The sequence below is a fragment of the Symphalangus syndactylus genome, chromosome 3, assembly GCF_028878055.3.
Source record: "Symphalangus syndactylus isolate Jambi chromosome 3, NHGRI_mSymSyn1-v2.1_pri, whole genome shotgun sequence".
Lineage (NCBI taxonomy): Eukaryota > Metazoa > Chordata > Mammalia > Primates > Hylobatidae > Symphalangus > Symphalangus syndactylus.
In genome coordinates, this window is record NC_072425.2 from 38,670,081 (window position 1) to 38,690,413 (window position 20,333).

The 20,333-nt window shown below is 37.9% G+C and overlaps 2 long non-coding RNA genes across 2 annotated transcripts in view; both read right to left on the reverse strand.

Moving 5' to 3' along the window:
* LOC129479059 (uncharacterized) overlaps positions 1 to 20,333 on the reverse strand; it is a 396,214-nt gene that overhangs the window by 268,946 nt on the left and 106,935 nt on the right. The gene's annotated exons all lie outside the window — the stretch shown is intronic.
* Positions 10,563 to 12,090, reverse strand: LOC134736290 (uncharacterized). Its single transcript, XR_010120202.1, has 2 exons — positions 12,047 to 12,090; positions 10,563 to 11,902 (listed from the first exon to the last, which is right to left on the reverse strand). It is a non-coding gene; the product is annotated as an uncharacterized lncRNA (long non-coding RNA).

Here is a 20,333-nt window from a genome sequence, read left to right on the forward strand (position 1 = left end):
GAGGCCTCAGAAATAACACCACACATCTACAACCATGTGATCTTTGACAAACCTGACAAAAACAAGAAATGGGAAAAGGATTCCCTATTTAATAAATGGTACTAGGGAAACTGGCTAGCCATATATAGAAAGCTAAAATTGGATCCCTTCCTTATACCTTATACAAAAATTAATTCAAGATGGATTAAAGACTTAAATGTTAAACCTAAAGCCATAAAAACCCTAGAAGAAAACTTAGGCAATACCATTCAGGACATAGGCATGGGCAAGGACTTCATGACTAAAACACCATAAACAATGGCAACAAAAGCCAAAATAGACAAATGGGATCTAATTAAACTAAAGAGATTTTGCACAGCAAAAGAAACTACCATCAGAGTGAACAGGCAACCTACAGAATGGGAGAAAACTTTTGCAATCTACCCATCTGACAAAGGGCTAATGATATCCAGAATCTACAAAGAACTTAAACAAATTTACAAGAAAAAAACAAATGACCCCATCAAAAAGTGGGCAAAGGATATGCACAGACACGTCTCAAAAGAAGACATTTATGCAGCCAACAGACACATGAAAAAATCCTCATCATCACTGGCCATCAGAGAAATGCAAATCAAAACCACAATGAGATACCATCTCACCCCAGCTAGAATGGCGATCATTAAAAAGTCAGGAAACAACAGATGCTGGAGAGGGTGTGGAGAAATAGGAACACTTTTACACTGTTGGTGGGACTGTAAACTAGTTCAACCGTTGTGGAAGACAGCGTGGTGATTCCTCAGGGATCTAGAACTAGAAATACCATTTGACCCAGCCATCCCATTACTGAGTATATACCCAAAGGATTATAAACCATGCTACTATAAAGACGCATGCACACATACGTTTATTGTGGCACTATTCACAATAGCAAAGACTTGGAACCAACCCAAATGTCCATCAATGACAGACTGGATTAAGAAAATGTGGCAAACATACACCATGAAATACTATGCAGCCATAAAAAGGGATGAGTTCATGTCCTTTGTAGGGACATGGATGAAACTGGAAGCTATCATTCTCAGCAAACTATCACAAGGACAGAAAACCAAACACCACATGTTCTCACTCACAGGTGGGATATGAACAACGAGAACACTTGGACACAGGGCAGGGAACATCACACACCAGGGCCTGTTGTGGGGTTGGGCGTTGGGGGACGGACAGCATTAGGAGAAATAACTAATGTAAATGGCGAGTTGATGGGTGCAGCAAACCAACATGGCACATGTATACCTATGTAACAAATCTGCTCGTTCTGCACATGTACCCTAGACCTTAAAGTATAAAAAAAATTATATTGTGCATGCCTACTTTGCATCGTATGTTATATTCCAAGTCAGTGCATTATCATTTACAGAATATTACTGTTTTGTAAGCACAATCTTATTTAACTCTTGTATTAACCCTGTGAAGTAGGTATTATTATATCCATTTATAAATAAGGAAACTTAGGTTCCACAAAGCTAGACTATTTGTCCAAGTTCACACAGCTGCAAAGTAACAGAGCTGGTAGTTCAACATATATCTTCAGGCATCAAAGTTAGTGTTTCCCCTAAAAACTTAGTTACAGTTTATTAAAAAACAAAACTAAACTAAACTAGAAACCATACTAGAGCCATCTCAAGTATTTTATTTTGTATAAACTATAAAGCTGCTTCACTGCTAAACGAAATTGAAATCTAAGGAGGAGATCAATCAAATCAGTTTAAAGAATATATAGACATTTTATGGACTTACATGCATCTAAATATAGGAGTTATACCAACTTATTTAGGAGAATATTAGTGCCCCCAAATAAGGCTAGTGCGTAGAAAAGCCTTTTGCACAGAAGAATCCTTTGTTCTAACCATACATTCTTAAATTGTGCGATGAAGGTGTATGGAGTTCTACAGGTCCAATTGTGTTGGCTAGAACTGTATTAGCAGGGTACTCAATTCAACGTAGCCTGAGACAGTGATAATCTATTACTTTACCTAACTAGTTTCTGGCACATCTGTATTTCAGGGTTCAAAAGATGTTATCAGATCTCTCTCTTTTCTTTCATCTGTGGAATCTTCATTTTTAAGTATGCTTGAGGTGAGTGGCAATATGTATACTGTTCAAGTTCTCCACGTTTCCATGGATATACTTTCTTGCAATTTCAAGGAGAAAAGAAGCCCCTTTTCTCTCAACGTGAGTTGTTCAGAAATAAGTTAGCCATGCCACAGAACTCTCTGTAGCTAGTAGGATTGGTCAGTCCCAGGTCTTTATTACCATCCCTTTAAGCCCCAGGAGGGATGAATTCAGTCACACTCAAACCAAAGGGATTAAACTGGATTATTGACAATGAGTGAAAAGAGGTTAACCAAAACGATTCTTTGAGGGAAAAACAAAAAAAAAGAAAAAAAAAACAAAAAAAAAAAACAAAAAAAAAATGTGTCCACAAAACACTCACAGCTTTGACAATACTAGGTGTGTGACCACTGGAAAGCCAATAGGCTAACGTGTGGGAGAGGGACAGCATTCACAACAGCTACTTCACAGGATTCTCTTGGGGCTTAAATAATCACTGGAGAGAAAATGAACCTAAGATGGCATCTGGCAGATAGAAAGCATCTTATAAAGTTTGGTTTCTAATTGAGTAATCAAAGGTGGAATGGTTCTGAGCTAATCATATCACCTTATCTCAGAGACTTTACCAATTAATTACCAAGTCAGACTCAACAATATGGCAATTCTATAGAATGTGGAAAACTGTGAGCCTGTCTCACAATCATTGTCCTTTTTAAGTCTACTGAAAGCCAGGACTTTTCAGTAGAGGTTGTATGATGTGGGAGTAGTAACAACCACAATAACAAAAACTGTAATAACTAACACTTATTGCATGCTGACCATGTGCCAAGAGTCTGGTAGGTAAGTAACATAGATTTTCTCATGTAATCTTCACCATAAGGAATAAAGTAGATATTATCATTTCCATTTTACAGATGAAGAAACAAACGTAGCAAGGTCAAGTAATTTACCCAAGGTCAAGTAATTGACAAAGTTCGGACTCCCATTCAAATGTGTTTCACTCCAGAGCCTGAGTTCTTAACCATGTGTTGTTCTTTTCCATACTGCCCTGCATGGCCCCATAATACCCTGAGGAGAAGACGCAACATGAAATAGCATTTGGCTGCATTCCAATCAGTCAACATATTCATCACTAGATACACAAAGAAAGCAGGTAGGTTGGATTCCCTATGCTGAACAAAACAATACAGGCAAATACATGCACTGACCTCTAACTTGATTTGGAGATTTAGCAACTCCATCGTGAAGACTTTCCTAACATCTCAGCTGCTGTATTTAATGGGACTTTTTGTTGATAAAGTCAAAATGGATTGAAGAGAATTTATCTTTCTGATTTTCATTTTGAAAAAAATTGTTTAACCATCATGATTCTTCGGCTATTTCTTACGGGAAAAACTATGGAGCTGTACACTGATTCTGAGAAGTGTTGAGATGCTGGGCACAGATGGCTTTAATTATTTGGGCAGCCATTGACAGATGTGATGGTCTAGGTTTCTGCTGCCTTGGACAGGTGTAAGCTATAGGATTTACCCAGAGGGAGTTGTGGAGAGCCGGAATTGGATAGAGCCCTGTGATGGCCCCTTATTTTGTCTTAATCCACCCCTAGGTACATGGTTATCATATTTCTTTGCCTCAAGGCATGGTCAAGTCAGTCAAACCTATCAAACCAAGTTTGTGTGCAGAGAAGAAAATCTCAAAGAGACGAACATGCTGTTAGCAATTGGTCTCAAACTCTGCTCAGTGTTTTTACTCAGAAGCCTTTCTTCCCATTAAACTATGGCCTCATAATCAAAAGGATGTATGTTTATGTTCTTCCTTCTGGATCAAAATAAGCATGTTAACTTCTCCAACTGTAATCCACACAAGTAATTTCAGAGAATTGAATGTCAGCCTGTAAAAACCTTCATTATTTTGTTCAACAAAGATTTGTTAAGCAAGCAATGGAGGGTAGGCAGACACACTTTCTGCTCTTAAGGAGCTACTGAATATTGGACCTCAAAGCTGATAAGAATAGGAAAATCAGCACTTACTGTTGTCAAAGCTATGTTCTAGGCTCTGGGAATGCAGTGGTGATCAAAGTAGGGCTTTTCTCCATGGAGCTTTCATTCTAGCTGGGGAAATGGACAAAAAACCCCATCTCTTTCTCTATCCATATATGTTTATATGTGTACATATATATATACATACATTTGTGTATATTTATATATGTATCTGTATTAGATGGAGTAAATGTAATATACTAATTGCTATAACAGATTATATGTAAGGAATTGCATCTGGCTATGTATGTGAGTTCAACAGAAACTGTGCAGAGGAAATAGTTTCATAAGCTGGGCTAAATGAACGTAAGAGGGAGATTACCAAGTGGAAAGATAGAGGAACACATTCCAGGCTCTACAACTCTTTGTTTCAAACAGCAGAGTTATGACTTGTTACCCACAAAAAGCTGAATTATGTCTCTTCCAAAATTCATATGTTGAAGCCCTAACTCCCAGTCCCACAGAATGCAACTACATTTGGAGATAAGGTCCTTAAAGAGGTAATTAATTTAAAATCAGGCCATTAGGGTGAGCCCTAATCCAATTTAACTGGTGTGCTTATAAGAGGAGGAAGAAATCAGAGATATCCTTGCACAGAGAAAAGGCCATGTAGGGACACAGAGAGAAGGTGCTATCTGTGAGTCAAGGACAGAGGCCTCACCAGAAACCAACACTGCCAACACCCTGACCTTGGACTTCCAGCCTCCAGAACTGTGAGAAAGTAAATTTCTATTGTTTAAGCCACCTGGTCTATGGTATTTTGTTACGGTTGCCTTAGAAAACTAATACAATGTCTCATATGCAAACTGAAAGGAGAACAGTCTGTACCTAGCGCACAGAAAGCTTTCAAACAAATATTGAGTGAATTAAAATGTCTGTGAGTTGCACAGCTGACCATATTGAGCACTTAAGACACATCATATGCAATTATCTAATAGAATCCACAGTCCCGTGATGTAGATATTATTTCTATGTTATTAATGAGGAAACTGAGAGTTGGTGAAGCTAACTGGGTTGCACAATGCCACATAGCTGGCAAATGAGCACATATTTGAACCCAGACAGTCGGATCTGACAGCACATACTCTTAGCTCCAGCAATCTGGGGAGTGCAGGAGATAGTATGGGAGGAGAGGAAAGGCCAATTCATGAAGGACCTTGGATTATAGCTATGGAGGCTGAATTATCAAGGAGTCAAAACCTAAGTCAGTAACTAGAAAACCTGTTATGAAATTACTTTATTTATTCAGACTGGCTTTAAAGTTATTCACAATCTATGCACACAACTCACCCCATCACCCCCGTACCTCACATAGATACAGCCCTCCCAACCACTAATCTCCACCCTTGTGTAACACACATACACACAGACACACACACACACACACACACACTGACTCACACACTCTCCCCAAACTCCTCAGACAATACAACTTTTTAAGAAGTCCTTTGAAGAATGCCTTAAAGGATTTGAATCAATAATCTCCTCAGATCCTAAACGGGAGCTCCCCAGTTTGCTTTTTAATGATATCTCCCAACTCGGCAATCACAACTGCTTCTTACTGTTCACTCCTAGCTAGTCTGGTCTATTCTTCGCCCAGCCCGTAGAGTATGTGTGTTTTTCAAATAAAGAAACAGACATGGAATTAAGTCTCCGTGTCCCATGTGCTTCATTATCCTGGCTTGTTGGGAATGTGTTAAACATACAGTGTGAGTTTTCATAAGTAGCAGAAAAGGATCAAAGGAACTTACTTTACCAAAGGTTTTTCTTTTCTCTCTCTCTCTTCCTTAAGCTGAGGTTCGGGTGATTCAAATCACACTAGGTAGTTGAGCTGATAAGATATGGGAGGAGAGATCTCCAGCAGTAGTTTTTATTTCAAGAAAAGAAAACTTTTTAAGTCATAAAATGTTCTTAGGTGTCTTTGATTTTTTTCCAGTTGAATTGCAAACCTGGAATTAGAAGACGTTTTGAAAAAATATGCTTGATGTCAACCCTAGGTAGTTATATAAATAGAGGGAATTGAATGAAGTTACATAGCCCAAAGATTACACTTTGCTATGCTGCTGAGATTTTACATACCCAAAACTTTAAAACTTCAAATGGACTACTTAAAATTACTTTCTCTACTGTATATATCCCCCTTAGTAATAAAGTTTCTGTGTGCTCTTCTGTAAAACTTTGAAGTGCTTGTTCCTAGGAAAAGACTATGCAGGAGTGCTTGGATTGGGAGAATTTGAATAAATCACCCTGAGATGAGATGTAATGTGAAGTTCAGAGGGAAACGAACTTGCTCATTTGATCGTATTTTTGCGACAGAGAGAGTTTCTTAACTTTTGGATTTCCCTAGACTAATTGAGTTTCCAAAGACAAGACTAGAATCTAGACGATCTCAAACTAGTCTAGAGTACAAGTTTGTAATGACGAGTCCCTGGGCTCTGGCTTATGTATAGGATTTAGACATTTTTCTAGGTAATACTATATTTTAAAACATTGCTTTTCAAAATCTAGTCTTGCTAAATAAAAATCTATTACTTCTCTCCTTTAATTTTGCAGCTACTATTGTAGTATCAATTTTGCCAAAAATGGTTCTGAATATTTGCAGATTCATATATCTTTGATGTGTATCAGCATATACTTTTTTATTTGTGTGACATCAGTGAAATGGTTAAAATTTCAAATGAAAGCTCAAAGAAAAATATTTGAGTGTGAAATAGGTCATGGCTAATCATGACCCTGAACAGATTTTTGTTGAATTTTCAATCAGTGTTTTATGCATACTTTAGTAAGTTATAATCAGACTGCCCACAATTTTTTTATCTTGCATTCATCAAAGTGATTAAAGATTTCTTTACATTATAATCATAGCAAAATATTTCACTTTCTAAATCTTCATTAAGGTGTAACTTAGACACAATAAGACTCACCCATTTTAACTGTACAGTTTAAAGATTTTTTGACAAATGTATACATTCATATCAATACCATCCAAGAGATGGAATGTTTCTATCAACCTCAGAAATTACCTTGTGCTTCTTTACAGTAAATCCTTGTTCCCAACCCTAATTAATACTGGGGCTAATTCTTTCTGTAAGTATATATTAGTTTTTGCCTTTTCTAGAATTTTATATGAATGGAACCATGCAATATGGATGTGTCTGGCTTTTGTGTCTGGCTTGTTTCATCAGCATATTAGTTTTAAGATTTATCTTTACTGTTGTATCAGAATTATGCATCTATTTGTTTATTCATTCACCTGTTGATAAACAGTTGGGTTGTTTCCAGTATGTGGTTATCATTAATAAAGCTGCTATGGACATTTTTGTATAAGTCTTTTTGTAGACATATGTTTCCATTTTTCTTGGGTAAATACCTAGGAGTGGAATTGTTGGGTGGTAAAGTGAATTTCAATTTTTCAAGAAACTGCCAAATTGTTTTCTAAAGTGGCTATACTATTTTATAGCCCCTCCAACAATGTATTAGAGTTTAATTGTTCCACATTCTGCTGACATTTGGTATTATCAGTCCTCTTAATTTTAGTCATTCAGGGATGTGTAGTAATCTGTTGTTTTGGTTTTACTTACATTCCTGATGATTAGCAATCTCGAGCATATTTTCACATGCTTTAGTGGATATTTATGTTTCTTTTTGTGTCTGTTCAAATATTTTGTCCTTTTTTATTGGGTTATTTATCTTCCTATTATTGCTTTGTATGAGTTCTTTTCATAGTCTGGAAACAAGTTTTTTGGTCACATGTAGGTATTGTGAACTATACCTATATAGAACTACGCTGAATTATGGCTTGCCTTTTTTTTTTTTTTTTCTGAGACAGAGGGGTCTCACTCTGTTGCCTAGGCTGGAGTGCAATGGTGTGATCTTGGTTCACTGCAACCTCCACCTCCTCAACCTCTGCCTCCCAGGTTCAAGAGATTCTCTTGCCTCAGCCTCCTAAGTAGCTGGGATTACAGGCGCCCACCAACAAGCCCAGCTAATTTTTGTATTTTTAGTAGAAACGGTGTTTTGCCATGTTGGCCAGGCTGGTCTCGAACTCCTGACCTCAAGTGATCCACCCATGTCAGCCTCCCAAAGTGCTGGGAATACAGATGTGAGCCACCACACCCAGTCCTGGCTTGCATTTTCATAGTCCCTACAGTGACTTTGTGGGGTTCGTTTGGTTTTTTTTGGAGACAGAGTCTCGCTCTGTCACCCAGGCTGGAGTGCAGTGGCATGATCTTGGCTCACCGCGATCTCCACCTCCTGGATTCAAGTGATTCTTGTGCCTCACCTTCCCAAGTAAATGGACTACAGGCATGCACAAGCAAACCTGGCTAATTTTTGTATTTTTAGTAGAGATGAGGTTTCACCATGTTGGCTAGGCTGGTCTTGAACTCCTGGCCTCAAGTGTCCCACCTGCCTCAGCCTCCCAAAGTGCTGGGATTACAGGCGTGAGCCACCATGTCCAGCTTACAGTGACTTTAAAAGAGCAAAAACATTTTCGTTTATAATTTCAAACATTTTTTTCTTTTATAGTTATTACACTTTGTGTCTTAAGAAATTCCTGCCTTCAAGATTGTAAAGATTTTTCTCCTAGGTTTTCTTCTTGAAATTATATCATATATATATATATATGTATATATATATAGGCTTTGAATCCCTTTTGAGTTAATTTTGTATATGATATAACACAAAGGTCAAAATTCATTTCTTCCATATCCATATCCAATTGTTCCTATCTAGCTTGTTAAAAAAATTATTCTTTTTCTATTGGATTACCTTGGCATATTTTTGAGTCTGTTCTAGACAATTTATTCTGTTTCCCTGAGCTCTATGGATACACTTATGTTAATACTATACTGTTTTGATTACTGTAGCTTTATAATGCATCCTGAAATCAGGTAGTACAAACCCTTCAATGTCTTTTTCCAAACTGCTTTTGATATTCTATTTTCTGCATTTCCACTTAAATGTTAGAATCATCTTACTGAACATAGTCATTATTATATAATCTCAGAGAGAGAGGGAGGGAGAATAAATTCCTTCGTAAAGAGAAATAAAACACATGCATTTTTCTCTCATATTGCTATACAGGCAAATATAAGATCAAGCTAAGTTGTTGAAGATGATTTGTTTATACATTAGAGTAGATGGATTCATTCTAGTAAGTAACTCTTCCTGGGCCTCAGTTTCCTTGTCTACAAAGTGAGATTGTTAGTATTACCAGTGGTTTTCAAACCCTGCTCTACAAAACCTCAGGGTTTAGGAGGAGAAACTTTGTGTTAAAAGTCTGAGCTGGTAGGTTCCAGGGCTCTCAGCATCTCTCCATGTAGAGAAGATCTCATTGGTCAGTTTTGTATAATGCAGTTCTTTATCAGACTTGTTTTAAAAATAAGCATTGCTAATAAAAACAATTTGGAAAACCACTGAATTAAATGGACCCTAGTTTTTCAGTGAAGTGTTTGATTTGAAGCTATGTCATCTTCTAGTGGATTTGTCTACATAAGAAGCCCTAGGAAAACTGGGATTCCATGCTGCCAAATATGACACAAAATGCCCTGAATATAACTTATGTTTCCAGGACATAGCCAGGTCTGGGCTGATCCCAGAAGATATTGGAATCAGAATTCTGATTCAAATTCAGCGTTCTGAGCACCTTCTACTATGGGCCAGGTGCCTTGACTGCATTCTAACCCATCTTTCCTTACTGAACCCTCACAGGAGATCCATGTTACTATCACTATTTTGCAAATGAGAGCATTAGAACTCAGTTTAGTAAGCAATGAAGTTGAGATCTGAACTTAGCTTTCTTGACTCTTTCTATCACCCCTCATCCCCATCCCCAGTATCTTAGATTCATGAGCAGAGCCTAGGCAGAGTCTGGGAACCTGATGTGCATTGCTAAATAGGTCAATAAACAGGTGAAAAGCTCGGAGACTCAAAGGAAGAAACCATAACGAGAACCCGCCTTCATGACTACTTCATCTCAAGAAAACCAAAGTCAAAGCAGACCATTTCAAACCTGACTCTGCTATTTATTAGTTTTGTGACCTTGGGATAATGTTTTCACTTCTCTGAAACTCAGTTTCCTTGGACATGAAATGAGAGCAGTAAACCTCATAAGGTTTTTGTGAGAGAATTAAATGAGATAATGAATATGAAAATGTCTAGCTCAAAGTCTACAGATAGAAAGTCCCCACCCCCACCATGCCCCATGGGCAGACCACGGACACATCTGTAGCTGCAGCACTTCTGAATCAGACCCTCAACATGCACAAGAGAAAAGAAAAGAGGGAGGGCCAGGGAAATAAGATTATGGTTTCTAGGCAACCATGGAAAGGGAATAATATAAGGGGCATTTCTCTTAAGGGTGCTACATTGGCTACTTCACACAAAGATGCTCTGTCAGGTTTTAAAAGTAGGATACAACCATCAATGTATAGAGAGAGCCTTTTAATAATTTACAAGTCTTCAAAATTCCTCCCAACCATTCTCATTCTCATAGTCTCTTTCTCTCTCTCCCCTTCCCTCCTTCCCTCCCTCCTTCCCGCCTCCCTCTCTCTTGATTCTCAAAGTAGCCAGGGAGGAAGATATGAGAAATATTTTCGTTCCAATTTTATAAATGATCAGTCTGAGAAAGCTGAGAAAATTATGCAGCACACTCATGCACTTGGGGCTCATATTCCCCCTGGGCTGTGATCTCTTTGAAGACAGGATCTATACCTTATTCTTCTTACATACCTTCCAGAAAGGTCCTCAAAAATAAAAAAAATAACTCAGTGGAAGGCACTAGTCTAAGGCTTGCTCAATCAGGAAGCTCAGCCATTTTTTTCTGAAGCAGAATCTCAGGCTAAATTTCAAGGTCGCAGATGCTGTGGAAAGCTTCTTCATTTGGCATGAATCCATTTAGGAATAACTTATTTTAAATGTCTTGGTACATTGTCATGTCCCACTGCTAATCCATTCTTCGTTTTTTCTAATTTTTGAATAATGCATATACTTTTTTTGCAAGTGAGAAACAGCCCAGAAAAGAAAAAGAAAACACTGATTAAAGATAAATTTTCATTTTGCAAAAGAATCTTGATGCTAGCTCATCCTTCTGATTGGCTGTAAGTTGCAAGTACAATTAATTGACCTTGGACATGACATGTTTTAAAGCCAGAATGGGTGAAATTTCATGGGGACATATTTATCTTCAGTTGAAATGCAACTTGCTGTCTCTGAATATCATCTCAGTCTGGTATTATCTCTGATTGAAGGCAGGAAGTGTTGTCCTGCCTATTAAAAATGTGCTTCGTCTGGACCCAAAATAAAAATATGTCAAATGCTAAGAGACCCATATTTGAACCTTGACTCTTCAGATTTACAATGTTCCATTATGAATATCACTAAAACAGCTCTGTGTGTCCAGATAAAATAACTACTCGTCCTCCTTCCCCAGCTTGTAAAAATTAAGAGAATACAGCAGAATACTGACTTTCTTAGAAGAAAGAGCTTGCTAGGTAGGTAAAGGTTGAGACACCCCTGAATCCTTAGTACCGCTGATCCTCATGTTCAAGTCGTAAAAGTAAGACCAAGAAGACATGTTTTTCTTTCAACAATTTGAGGACTGGATTTTCTAACCACCTTTGAACCCTTTAATGTTCAAATTCCTCAGTGGCAAGCATTCCAAAGCCTTGCAGGACTCCTGAAATCTGAGAAGTCTCTTCACCCAGAGACACGTTGAGCCTGAGCCGAGCTGAAGGCTCACAGATGTGGCTGCAGCCTGGTTCCCGGAACTGAATGAGGAGAACAGAACTACAGTAAATTGTTTAGATGATGCTCCCTCTCTTTTCTGCCCACCCCAAAGCTTCCTTCGGTGCCAGTGCCCCTTCTTTTACCACTTTGGGGATGGGGCTTGTCAATCAAGGGGGTTCTCTCACCTCCGGCCCATTCTGATGGAGGGGACATCTTTCCAGCCTCGGCCCCACCACGGGGGTGGCACTGACAGGCTTTCTTTGACTGTGTCACTCACAGCTGGAGGAGAGTCCAGCCTGGAGATAAATCTCTCACAGCTTGCTCATTCTTCTTCATGAGGCTGTGGGGAGAATGATCAATGCCGTGCTACAAGGCTAGTTTGCTCAGTGAACCACAGAGAGAGAGAGATTACAAAGAGCCCATTTAAATACCTAAGACCCCTCCACTCCCTCCTCCTAAGCCATAGACTTGCTCTTAAAATTTCAACGGATGTATCGACGAATGGTAACCTCAGAGAGATGCCTAGCAAAGCCAAAAATACAATTTCGGGAGCGAACCCAGGCAAGCTTCCTGAAAAATAAAGCCCTGTGTATATTTCGAAGAGGGTGCCTCTCCATCGTAACTGCCTGAGCTGCCAGTTGTTCCATCGGATGGAAAGCAAGCCCTGGGACAAATGAGACTGAGAGATTAGCAGGACATTATGGGGCACCGACAGGTGCAAGAAGACAAAAATTCATTTGCTAAGATGCTGAACTCCCGCTGCAGCCTCCAGGCTGGCAACAATTCCTCTCTCCAAGAACCCAAAGGTATTTCTGGAGTGGCGGGTCATTTTACACAAGCCAGAAGTCTTTGTTGGGCTTTTTGTGCTGTGCCCTGCATTCACTGTGCATTCCAGGAGTTAGCCTGTCTCTACGGCAACTGGTCACTAATCTGGCCTGCCTTTATTTCTTGTTAATAGACAGTCTGGAAGTAAGGGTGCAAGCTATGTCCTCTCCATGGCCTACTGGATGTATCATGCTGGAAACAATATTCGATAATACCATTATTACATATCCTGTTCATAACACTTGGTACATACCTTGTAATTGGTTCCCCTGCTACCAATTTCTTACTTTGCAATTCATGTTCCTTCCACCCTAGCATCATCATTTCAACTTAGTAACGTTATTCTCCTCTTAAAAACACTAGGTGGCTTCCGGTCAACTATAGGATAGATCCAATTCTTTGGTATGCTCCAGAGAAGGGCTGCTCCATCCTGAGTCTTGTTGTGAAAAGGACATGGAGCCATAGCGAACCCATGATGGACATGTAAGCCAGTGATAAATAAACTTTTATTGTTGTAAACCCCTGAGACCGGGGATCATTTGCTACCTCAGCCAAACTTAGCCTAAATTGCCTGAAAAAGTAAGGTTTCTTGGGGGTCAACTTGTTTGATACATAAAATGACATTAGGGGAACTCTTAAGGACCAATTTTGTCTTAAAGACACATTTTGAAACATACACCTTGAAGTTGAAGCCTATTCCATTCTTCTGTAGAACCAGTATTTAGAGTCATTGAAACGAGAAGTCTGACTCCTTCATTGTGATTGAAAACACTTTAATTTGGAAATTCCGTTGTATTTAAAGAAAAAAATAAAATGAAAATCTGAGAAACAACCCACAATCTCAATGTATAATCTGGTTTCCAGAACAAGGAAAGAGAGCTACACTTAAAAAATTCTACTCTGCATCAAATGCTATACAAGTTTTATGTTTATAACTGGGGTCTCAGCATGAGCCTAAGCAGGGATTCAGACATGTCTGGAGATGTCTGACAAGTATGGGACAGGTCTGCCAAATGCCTTTTGGCATAAGAGCATGAGGAGTTTCCTGGGAGCAAACTCAGGGAAGAGGAAGCCAGCCCAGTGGAGACAGCAATATCATTCTAAGATAGGTGTGGTGGCTGTTGGATTTTTCTCTAAGCACAGGCCCCGTGGGATTAATCATATCTGAGTCCTCTGGAATGAGAAGGCAAAAGGAGACACCCAATAATCGGAATCATAAACGTCAGCCCTGCAATAGGACCCCTGTGATGGAATGTGCCCTTAAGCAGAGAGAGGGACTTTCTTCTCTGCTTTTCCTCAGAATGTCTCTGAAGCCCCAGGCCCTGTTTGCTTTCAGGAATTGTTTGCCTGTTGTTAGTGGCACTCAACAAATGCCCTGCTGGAGACAGAATAGTAATAATGGTGCCAGGAAGGAGACACCCCGAAGATGGCCATAAACCCTTGAAAATTCACTACATGGAGATGAGGTCATGTGTACATAAGAGGCCCAAAGCTATAGAACCACCATTGCTATTGCTGATGTAACCTCATCAATTTCTACGCAGTAAATCAACAATTATATTTCCGGTATCCCATCTGTGCAAAATATTTCTGTTACATTCTGAGCACTATTCATGAGCAATACTCCGTGATCTTAAGGGGCTAGTCTCTAGCCACCACAGGCTGACAGTGCTGGAGAAAGTCCACCTAATCTTAAATTATCTCATGTATTCATAATAACTCCCTGAGCGAGATCTTTATCTTCTTTAAAAAAGAAAAGGAACTGAGGCCCAGAGAGGTTAAGTAAATTGCATAAGATAACACAGCTTATAAGTGGTAAACATGAAAAGCAAGTCAGATAAAACACGAACAACTAATTTTCAATGCAAGACAGCACTCCTGCTTATTACAAACAAAACAGAAAGATGAAGAAACAAATAAAAGCAGCTCTGCAGACCTTTTTTCTGTTTCTGTGGTGGGGCTATGTCACCAGCTCTTACGCCCGGGGGAGAAAATAGCAGCTGTCAGAGGCTGCCCACCTTGCTTTCCCTCTAGCTTGTTCTCTAGTAGCTTCTGCAATTTTTCCCCATGCCAACCCGAGCCTCAGGAGTAATCAAATCAGTAACTGATATTCAGAAAGTAGGTATAGGCTTAGCTGAAGTGGATTTTGTATGTTAATTAAGTGTTTTATGGAACCTCTGAGATCTCAGATGACACTCGGTAAATATTCCTTACTGATTCCACAGAATCTGTGAGCGGGTTCCGTATAATAAAGCAATTTCAATGTCCTGACAGATGGGCCATAGAAATTGGCTGTGTGGCTGTGATTCCAAAAGATTACATACAATGAAAACTCTGGACAATAAGTGCTTTCTCTGATTGTCGTCTACAAACTGGTTACTTTCTAGATGAGAAGAACTCGACTGGTTTCAGCTTATGTTACAGGCAGAAGAGGGGTTCTGAGATGTTTGCAGTTCTTTTGTCCTGGCATTAAGTTAAAAAAAAAATGTACCTTCCAGTCGCTCCCTGGTTCTTGTATGAAATATTCAGCCCACTAAGTGCCATTTGTAAAGCATTTATCAAAAGGCTGGGAGTGATGGATTCCCTCATCTCCTCTCGAGCTTACAGCCTTCTTTTACCCTATGATTACTCTGTAAGAGAGAATGATTTATGTTCTGTTGTACCTTCAGGTCTTTTAGACCAGGATTGCAAATTCTTGGGATGAGTTCACATACATAATCCCCCAACATGTGCATGTACAGACACACACACACACACACACACACAAAATCAATTCAGGAATTCTAAATATTTAGACAGATAGCCATTATGCAAAATATTTTAGAATCATCTACGTGGAGACTTTAAAATATACGAACAGAAAAAATTCAAGACTTTTAATCGTATATTTAATCTAATTTGGACAACTGCATTAGAGCATAAAAATTTTAGATTTTCTTTTTACTACTTTACCTTCATCTAAAATCATCATCCTCTGCCCCTATGGGCTGGTATATGCTCAAATGATGAAAGGAAGCTTGTGCAGTCCCACAATTAAAGGCAAAATTGCCTATGGAAATGACCAAACCCTTAATTAGCTAATTGCAGGTGCAATCGGCCACTTGCACCATCAGATGAAGGGCAAGTGGTTAATTGAGCCCACAAGTGACCTACTCAATCAGAACTAACAAATGGCTCATCAGATGAGGTCTCAGCCAAAATGTGTCTGCAAACAATAGCATGTGCAAAAAAATGCTCAAATCAGAGGCAGCATTTGGGCTAAAAATAAAACCCCCAAAACATGAGATAATTAGAAAAATAATCAAAATCAGAAAAATTCAATAATGAACCATGATCATGGGGGGAGTGAGAAAGATGGGTGATGCAGCCATTTGGGGAATCAAAGGCCACAGATGCTGGAAAGAGCATTGGCTTTGGATCATCCTTATTCATTCTTATTCAGAAATTTTAGAAAAACGTGCCACTTTCTTCCATGGTGGGTTCTTGTTCATAGTGGGATTCCAAAGAGCTCATCACAAGATCCCATAAAGAATAGGGGATTGGGAAATGTAAATGAATGACTGAATGGATGACACTACATTTGCATATAGAAGACTAAGAGCACAAGTACATCTACTTCATTAAATTGATGGTACCGTAGAGTTTGTTGGCTTTTCCCTCTACTGAACATTTTTGGTTTGACTGTGTTGCTACCATGTACAATTTAGGAAATGTTTCCTAATTTGTTGGTAGGAGAACATACCAATGACTATGAAGATGTTGACAGAAGTAATAATAATGATTTGCACTCATCAGTATAGGCTGTACTAAATAAAGGTACAAACCCCGAAATAGTAGCCCAAAACAATAATGTATTTTTCTTGCAAAATCCATTCTAGGTATGCCTCTGGTTTATTTCTCCTCACCAATAAAGATTCTTTCACTCTGCAATTCAGCTATCCTGACAAAGGACTTAGCCTTCACCCCTCAAGAGGGCAGAAGAGCAAAGACCTGTTCAATGAAATAGGGCTTTTCACTGACTCAGCTTGTACATGTCTTCTGCTCACACTTTATTGGCCAGAATTAGTCTTGTGCTCTTGTCTAACTGCAAGTGTTAGGGAGTACGAGCTTCCACCTGCCCAGAAAAGAAAAGACCTGAAATAGGGTTGGGTAAACTCATGGCATTTTCTCTGTCACAGAATCCAAAAACAAAGAAGAATAAATAATCTGTCTATTTGGAAATTTAAGCCTACCTTTTGATAGACCTCTAGGTTAAAGAAGTAATCAAAATTTAATGTGAAAATAATTCAGAAATGATAAAAAGGAGAGCTTTTCATAATAAAACATGTGGACAGAAGCCAAATGGGGCACACACAAGGAAATGCAAAGCCACAGAACTCTGTATAACAAAAAAAGTAGACTAAAAATAAATGAATCAGACCTTCACCCAAGAATCTTAAAGGAGAAACAAAATAATGCAAAAGAAATGTGACCTGGGAATTATTGAAGATTTTTAAAGAATAAAATAAAATCTATTTAAAAAAACAGATCATACTGATAAGAATTTTTAATGTGTTCTTTTTAAAGACTAATAAAGTAGACAGATTTTTGGCCAGTATTATCAGAGGGGGAAGAACAGATTTCCATGAGCAGTCTTATTAACAATACAGGAGACATGAAAATAGATGTTGAAAGCTAGTAAATGTCATAAGCAACTACACTCAACAAATTCAACTAATAAATTTGAAACTAGAAAACTGATGAAGATACAGAAAAATAGTAATTATCAAACCTACAAAAATTACTTTACTTAAAATGTTTTCTTTTCCTTACTTTTTTTCCTTAAAAATTAATTACTTGCTCCAGAGTTTGTGCTGTGCTCTGGGATATCAGTAGCAGGATTCAAATTCTGACTCTACCACTATTAGCAATGTCACTCTGGCCAAATTGTTTAACCTGTCTATGATCTAGGTTCCTAATCTATAGCTATTCACAAGACTATTGCGAGAATATGGCAACGGTTTACTAGTTGCCATATTTACTAGTTGCTATTATTTACTAGTTTACTAGTTGCTATTTTTCTTTAAACAGGACCTCAAGACATGGTTTCTAAGTGAGTTGGAAAAACAAATAAACAATATTTAACAGATAAACCATATTTATATTAGTTAAAAATTGTTTAACTAATATGGTTAAAAAAACAGATAAATAGTATTTAATTATTTATTCCAAAATATAGAACAGATTATAGAATGTCATAATAATTTTTAAACTGGACATAGGAATAGACACCCAGATCAATCAGACATTCAGATATCTAAAGAGGTAAACAGGAATATAAATGAAAGAAGTAGGCTTGATGTGAGACAACCCAAAATGCATTTTTTTTTTGGTTGATCTTTGACATTTTCAGTTTTGATAGAGACACAGGACCAAGAAGTAGCTCTCTCCTATAAGGAAAACAAACAGGCAATCATGGCTAAAATACCAACAGCATACGGGCAGTGAGAGGGAGCAAAGGGAGTCATGACAACTAGGGAACAGAGGCCCCAATTAAATGGGGCACTGGCCTCTGAGCTGCAGCCAAATGATAACACTAAGAATTAAACTCCCAGTGTAACCTGATCATTTCATTTTTCCAAATTTTTACTTAGACAACTATTCTAAGCAAGGCAGGCCAACAAGGAGGCCAATAAAAAATTAACATATTAGACTACATAAAATTAAAAATATTTGCATTGCAAAAGACACCAACCATCTTAAAAGGCAAGCAACAGTCTTGAAGAAATACATGTAAAGTACAAAATAAAAGATTAATATCTAGAATAGTGCTGTCAAGTAGAACTTTTGGCGATGAAGGAAATGTTAACAATTTGGTGTATATTCTTTTGGATATCTCTATCCATATTTATGTTCCTATGCAAGTACACACAAATATGATGTAATAATAATGCCCATAATAATAGTAATATTAGTACTGTTCAGTACGTGCCATACCCTCTTCCAAAGGTTTTTTATATGTTAACTTATTTGATCTTCATTATAACCTCATGAAGTAGGCACTATTGTTACGCCCATTTTGCAGATGAAGAGATTAATGCTTTGCAATTTTTCCAAGGAAATATAGTGAGTTTCAGAGATACAGTTCCATCTTAATCTGGTTCCACAGCCCATACTCTTAAACTTTATCCTACATTTTCTCATATACAATTTTGTTTTGTTTTGTTGTTTTGAATGTCATTGCTTTGTTAAATATAAGTGGTATTTTATTGCACAATCTACAAGTGGTATTCTTTGGTACAGTCTAGCTTGCATACATCCACACAAGTACATATAGCTCTACTCCATTATTTTTACCGTCTAATATTCTGTAGTGTAGAAGAGATGTACTATAACCCATTTAACTTTTCTGACATTGTTAGAGATATCAGGGTTTTCAGAGTGTATCACATAAAATTTACCATCCATACAGATTACAGTGTGAAGAATGTCCCCTGGAGTTGTGCAATGTATTGCTCATGTGGTCTCACATGTAAGAATTTTCAACTTTTTTCAATAATACAAATGGTGTTGCAATGAACTTTCTTGTCCATCTTTATGCCAGTATTTCTGTAAGGTGGATACCCAGAATTGGAATTTTAGAGAAAAGAATATAGACAGTAAAAAAAAAAAAATGGTGATAAATACTTCCAGAGTGACTCCAAAGATCCTATTAATACCCTCCCACCAAGAGAGTATGAGAGAATCCGTTTTCCTCCACCTTAACGACAATATATATTGCCAATCTTGTTTTTTGTCAATTGCAAAGGGAAAACTGATATCTGAGTAATCATATGTTTACTGGCCTTTTGAATTTATTCTTCCATTGATTGTTTTATATTCATACTTTCTAAAAGCATGTATTATTCTATATCTCCACTGTCTAACATGGTAGACACTAGTCACATGTGGCTATTTCCATTTAAATTAAAGTTAAATATTAAGTTACTCAGTAAGACTTGCCACATTTCAAAGGTGCATATTCTCTGATAGAAAGGAGGCAGTGGAGAAGACTAAAAATGAATGAGCAAAGAGAATTAGAAACTTCAGAGAAAATAATATGATCACAGTAAAATAGCCATAAACATAGAAAGCTGGGACTGGAAGGAAACTTGGAAATTTTAGGATTTTATAGTTTTCAAATTCTGTTTTGTGAAGTCCTGAAATTCGCTTGGTCCCATTTTCTGTTGATATGTCTACATGGGAATGAAACTTTTAACATCCAAATTACAGAACGGATTAGTAAAAGTAGTCACTTTGTGAACTTTTTCGTGGGCTTTACTACTAATAGTGTGGTTTTCAACATGATTCTTATTTTTCTATACTGGGTTCACGCAGGTGAAAACAAAGAAGATCGTTTACCTTAAACTGGCCAAAGAGTAATTGATGTGAAAGCAATGTCTGGGAAAAGCACGGATGTAATCACCTGCTTTAAAGCTACTATTCAATGTGTTCAAGTAGTCTAATGACTGTTTGATGGCATTGTATAGCCAAACACTAGGTGTTAACTTCCAGCAAACATGCAAGCATCTTTCTAAACAGTGTTGGATCGGGCCATATAAATAATCAGTTATATTAAGATGCAGCCTTAAAACTGCAGTTGTTCAGAGTTGCTGGTAATTACACTAG